This window comes from Bidens hawaiensis, unplaced genomic scaffold (assembly GCF_021521415.1).
Source record: "Bidens hawaiensis isolate Kalapana, Puna unplaced genomic scaffold, B.hawaiensis_p1.1 tig00026607_1, whole genome shotgun sequence".
Lineage (NCBI taxonomy): Eukaryota > Viridiplantae > Streptophyta > Magnoliopsida > Asterales > Asteraceae > Bidens > Bidens hawaiensis.
In genome coordinates, this window is record NW_027494275.1 from 47,484 (window position 1) to 54,120 (window position 6,637).

Genomic DNA, 6,637 nt, shown 5'->3' on the forward strand with positions numbered 1-6,637 from the left:
TTTCTTTTTTATTTAATATGACTTTATGTATTTTTGAATGTTAATGATATATTATTGTTATGATAGTAATATGGCACTTTATTTATCTGACCAGACCCATCCCGGCCCGAAAACTTCGGCACCGGAAAAGAATCGAGCACCAAAAAATCCCTAACCCATAGGAAAAAATTTCAAGCTCCGCCACTGTCCGCCGTTATCTTCGTTCAAAAAAATAAAATAAAAAAACCTGAAACCCGTTGTGACCCAAACCAAATCAACCATTTTTTTAATACCCATTGTGACCCTAACCCATACCAATTCTATCCCGTTTCAATTCATGACCTGTTTAACCCAACCCAACCCAATTACCACCCATAATCTCAATGTTATGTGAAGAAATATTACAAAAGCGTAAAGTGTCTAATAGAAACAGAAATGGCTAATAGCAAGTTTGATGAATTAGTTATTAGGTCCCGTGTTCTAGATTTTACTTAGATCATGTGTAGTCAAAATGTCTCACCTTTAAGCATTTTTGCGTTATGTGGCATCCCCGTTATCAATTAAGAGTTTTGCAAAAAGTGACGTAATGGGCAAAACGCCATAACTCTCATACAATAATTACATTTATTCCCCTCTCTCTCCTCTCTCCACACACAATTTTATCAAAACTCGTGCACCTTCGCGTTTTGTAGAAAACGCTCCCCTAAAACGCCTAAGGGGCGGTGTTCCCCGACGTTATGGAGGAAAACGCTTGGGATACCGCCACCATAATGGATGGCCTTAGGCAAATAATATATCTCCAGAAAAATATAGCAATTATCATCATCATCATCATCATCATCATCATCATCATCATCATCATCGTACTCAGTATATCCCACCAATAGCAAAGTTATGGTAGAGTCTGAGGAGGGTAAGATGTAGACAATCTTACCACTACCCTCTAGGAATAGAGAGACAACTTCCGGTGAGACCCCCGACTCGATAGTAGTTTTGCATCAAGCCTTGGACATAAGACACATAACACTCAACCATCGGGACACCGCTGATTGGTGCATGTACCCTTGTCTTTCGGCTATCAACGCCACCACATGATGCCTGGTTAACCTTCCGCCACTTTTAAAGTTATTTTCACGAGATTGGTAAAATTAGGGATGAGCGTGGGACAGTACCCGTATTCGTACCCGTACCTGTACCCAATTGTACTCGTACCAAAAATCAATAAAAACACGTACCAATACTCGTACCAAATTTTTCGGTATGGTACGGGTATTTCGGTACAGTACCCGTTTTTGTATCACTTTGCCTTTTTATTCCTAAATCTTCGACGATTTTGAAACCGGTTTTGGTACAAGTAACAAACAACCTAAATTAGTTCGGGTAATCAGTATTTTCACAGGTATGTGACGGGTACAAATTAGTGCAGGTACCAAATTGGACGTCGATTTAATGATAAGATAATATTGAAGAACCCTAATTCGGTCGCCGACTTTAAGTGATTTATTTGTTGGTTCGAGTCTTGGATGTTATATCATTTAATTTCGAAGAAACGTTCGGTACTTGTTCAATAATAACATGGTTGGAGAATTTATTTTATATGTTAAATATGAAGAATTCCAATTAAACCTTTATGTACTTAAAACAGGTACAATATACCAAATGTACCCGTACCGTACCCGTACATGTACCCGATTGTACCTGTACCAAAATTCAACAAAAATGAGTACCAATACCCTTACCGAATAAGCTAAATCGGTACGGGTACAGGTACGTGTACGGGTACAAGTACGGGTATTTGGGACAAAATGCTCATCCCTAGGTAAAATAAGTCAAAATTAGTGAAATGTTACTTTTACCCACCCGAGAGTTCACAGTTGTTATTTTGATTAGAATTATTCATCTCTTTTGTATTGTAAGTTCTCATTTTGTATTTCATTATCGGGCAATAGATATGAATTAGTTAGTAGATCTCATTTTCTATTCCAAAACTGGAAACTATTAATTTATCCAAAAAATTATTGACCTCAGGGCAACGACCGGTAACCACAACAAAATGAATAAACTTCTTTATTTTCAATGGCTAGGCATAATTACTTCCTACAACAACGCAGTAAAACATTTTATCCCTATATATATCCCTCACCTCACTCAACAAAAATTTCCTCATAAAATAATATCCTCTTGGATACCAAAAAAATAAATAAAATAAAACCCTATTTAATTTGTTTCCACGGGCTGATTAGCTAAAAGCGATCTTGCCTTGGTATCAACTAGAGGACCGACGCAAGGCAAGATCACTTTCAGCCCCAACCACCGTAGTCATTATGTCGATGGTCAACAAGGACGTTTCTTACAAACTACTTAGATCATTCGTCCACCGAGTCAACTCGACCTCACCCGCCACCTTGCGGTGTAGCCAAGCACAAAGAACCACATTTAACGCGGCCACCACCAATAACTTCCCTCAAGCGCCACAACCCGCGGCCATCACCACCACCGTCACCAGCAGTAACAATAACAACAACAATAATAATAACAATGACAATGACAGTATATTTAATTTTGAGGACACCAAGACTTTGTTCGGGTCGGTTTCAACCGGGAAACTTATGCATTCGGCCGCCACATTAAACGTGGCTGCAATGGAGCCAATGGTGGATTTAAGCCTTTGGGTGATGAACTCGCGGTTGATGGACGTGGGGTTGTTTCGAGCCGTGGTGTTGACGACTATTAAATATACGGCGTATAGTCATTTTGTGGCGGGTGCGGATACAGTTGAAACGGGCCAGACCGTTAGGAGGTTGTGGGGTTCCGGGTTAAGAGGGATTGTGGATTATGGGCTGGAGCATGCAAATGATAATGAATCCTGTGATAAAGCTACTCAGCAGTTGATTAAAACTGCTGAAACACCTCAATCTCTTCCACCTTCTTCTGTAAGTTTATTAATTTGGGCTTTTGAAATATATAGTGAATCCCATTTCTTTTCTTAGATTTATTAATAAACACCTCAAAAGCTTTCTTAAAGAAGACCGGTTAAATGGGTAGAAGGGTGTTCAATCTTTTTAGAATTTGACAAAAAACTGCAACCTCGCCTGCCCCTTTCCAGCTCCACCCATGTCAAAATTGGCTTGGGATAATCAAGTTGTAATTTTAGAATTGCTCGATGCAACCTTTTAAAGCATTTTATTCATATGATTTTGATTATACTTATGATAACTAAACTAATTAATAAGGGGACTTTTAAAATTTGACAAAGAGTGCAACCTGGCCCGGCCCGTTCCAGCTTGACCCGTTTAAATGGGTTGGGATCATGAGCAACATGTTGGAAGCATAGAATTGCTCAATGCAGCCTTCTAAATCCTCTTATTCTAACGATTAAATTATTCTTATAACATGTAGTTATTACACGCAGCTAAATAATATTAGTTATTAATGAAACCTTTGAAATCTATGACCAAAAGTGCAACCTGTTCCGGCCCATTACAGCTCGGCCCGTATTAAAACGGGCTTGGGATCATTAAGCTATGGTTAAAACTGCCCAACACCTGGTCGGTCGAAATGGGCTTAGTTACATGTCAAAAAAAAAAAATCTTTATGTAATAAAGATAGTTTTTTGTTTGGTTTTTCTGTTATTAACAAGAACCCGGGCCAGTCTGATATGATCTAAATTATATATGGAAAAAAACAGGTAAGTTTTGTGGCTGTGAAGGTTACAGCAGTATGCCCGGTGTATCTGCTAAGGCGAGTAAGTGATCTTCTTCGATGGGAGTACAAGAATTCATCTTTCAAGCTGCCATGGAAGCAACAAACACTTCCAATATTTGCTGAAACAAGCCCATTCTATCATACATTACAACAACCGGCCCCTTTGAGTGCCCAGGAAGAACAAGATCTTGAATTAGCTTACAAAAGATTGCAAAGCATTTGTGACAAAAGCTTCGAAGGCAATGTCCCTGTGGTTATTGATGCAGAAGACACTTCAATCCAGCCTGCGATTGATTACATGACTTATTGGGCTTCTTTTAAGTACAACAAGTCCAAAACACCAATGGTCTATGGCACGGTTCAAGCCTATTTGAAGGATGCTGGTGACAGGATGGTTTTGAGCAAGAAGGCGGCTGACAAAACCGGGCTGTCTCTCGGTTATAAGTTGGTTCGGGGGGCGTATATGTCTAGTGAAAGTAGCTTGGCACATTCTCTCGGTGTTGAGTCCCCTATTCATAATACCACCAATGATACACACAACTGTTACAATGGGTGTGCTACATTCATGCTGGATGAGATTTCTAATCGCCCCGGTGGGCTCATTCTTGCCACCCACAATCTTGATTCAGGTAAAAGTTTTTACCCTTTCGGTATGCATATAGGTCAGGTAAGGCCTATTTTGTCACGATGATAACAAAAAAGATTCAAGATTTTGAATACCCTTTTGGCATATAAATCCGGGTCAGGCCTATTTTGACCCAATGTGCACCTCTAGTGAAAGATCAAAAAAGATTCAAGATTTTTAATACACTTTGGTATCACCATATGGGTTGTTTTACTTGATCATTTCACATGTGAAAAATTAGATTTTGAACCGACATAAAACGTTTGACAGCAAAACTGGTGGCGCAAAAGGCCCGTGAATATGGGATCACTAAAGACAGCCAGAAACTCGAGTTTGCTTCACTCTATGGAATGTCGGAGGCAATGACTTTCGGGTTGAGGAACGCAGGCTTTAACGTTAGCAAGTACTTGCCATTTGGGCCAATTGATCAGGTCATGCCTTATCTTCTTCGACGAGCAGAGGAGAACAAAGGGTTGTTGTCCTCTTCAAATCTTGATAGAAAACTCATGACGTAAGTGACCTTGAAATTAAGCTTCTACCCTTTGTATGAAAAGTTGTTTGTGAATGCGCGATTTTGATGTTGTTTTCATTGTGTTTCTTGAACAGGAAAGAGTTAATGAGAAGGGCGAAATCATGTTTTGGCAAGAAAGGTGAGAACTAAATCAAACCACAATCTAACTCCATGACAAACTAAGCAACATGATCAATATTTTGGGTCGAGCCTCTTTTTGGCTGTCACAAGTCACAAATATAACAAAAATACATATGTATAAACTGGAAAAAAGTATGTGTAATTGTGTACATTTTCTTTTTCTCTTCAATCAAATTATAAGTGATTTCATGTATCTTTTGGGAATGAATGACAAACTAAAATTATAGTATTATAACAAAATTGTTTACAACAACAATGTTGTTACAAAAGTCCACATCGTTGGGAGTTAACTCGGAGAAGGCTAATCTCGGCCCATGATACAAGCAGTAACTTACATAAATTCGTACGAGCTTAAAGTCCCGTTGGTGGGCCTTAACCCTGATGGGTCCATCTTGATATGAGCTTAACAAAGTTGAGGCCACTTGGGTTGAGCCTATGTTGTTGTTGAAGTGAGTCCAATACGATGATATCTCATCATATAACTAAGCTAATATAAATAAAATTAAAATTTCGAGGCTCAGAGTCTTAAAAAATATTCAAGAATAGATCGAGTCATAAATATAATGAAGAAGATGTTAAATTAATAAACCAATTACAACTACTATTTTTAAAGATGGGAGGTTTTAAGTTAAGCAGTTTAACTATCACTACTAACTATTAAGTATATATATTAACAACACTGGCTTTTGAACCCGTGTATTACACGGGTTTTTGTCAAATAATAAAAATAAAAAGATCCATTATCTAAAAAATGAATAGAATTATAGGTAAAAAAGAAGATAAAATATATAGTATAAACAATAAGAAGTCTAAAATTTCAAATTTACAAATTTGATTTTTTTATATACAACATTTGCAAAAATTATTTTGACCAATTACCCTTGGATAACTAAGATAAATGAGATGAGAGATTAGAGAATTAAAAGAGAAATTATAACCCATTTCTCAAAACTGTTTTGTCTCATGACCTATGGATATGTAGGATAAATATGATGAGAAATTAGAGAATTGGAAATGAAATTATAACCCATTTGCCAAAATTATTTTGGCCCATGATCAATGGATAGTTAAGATGAATGAGATGATAAATTAGAGAATTAGAAAGGAACTTATAACCCATTTATCAATATGGTTTTGCTCCATAACCCATGGATAGGTAGGATGAATGAGAAGAGAGATTAGGCTTAGAATGAATGTGGGATTGCCACATCATCCTCATTATTTTCTTTTATCAGTATAGTTAGATTAAATTTGAGAGAGAACACATGTACCTAGTTGCTTTCTAGTTCCATCACTTGCTAGAGATGGGACGGTCATGAGTTAAAGACCTGTGTGCCTGATAATATATGCATACACACACATTGATAAAACTAAAATTACCAATATATATTGATAATCTTGGTGTTATAACTTATAAATGATACGGAGTAGTTTAGTACAATGATACAAGTTTGAAGGTGTTGAGCACACCATAGGCTCCATAGCTTAAGACTATGATACAAGTTTGAAGGTGTTGAGCACATCCTTGCTTAAGACTATTGTGAGCAGCAACTTGGTCTACTAATAGAAACTGATCATCAATAAAAACTGTAATCAACAACAGCTTGGTCATCAATGGTAGCTAGTCATTAGTAGTAATTTTAATACTGAAAAGCAGTAATTAGGGATCAATAACA

General features: G+C 37.4%; 1 pseudogene across 1 annotated transcript; it reads left to right on the forward strand.

Moving 5' to 3' along the window:
- The first annotated feature begins 1,961 nt into the window (after positions 1 to 1,961).
- On the forward strand, positions 1,962 to 5,003 carry LOC143573658 (proline dehydrogenase 2, mitochondrial-like; annotated as a pseudogene). The gene is made up of 4 exons (XR_013142471.1): positions 1,962 to 2,912; positions 3,668 to 4,313; positions 4,580 to 4,820; positions 4,916 to 5,003. The product of XR_013142471.1 is annotated as a proline dehydrogenase 2, mitochondrial-like (transcript).
- The last annotated feature ends 1,634 nt before the right edge of the window (positions 5,004 to 6,637 follow it).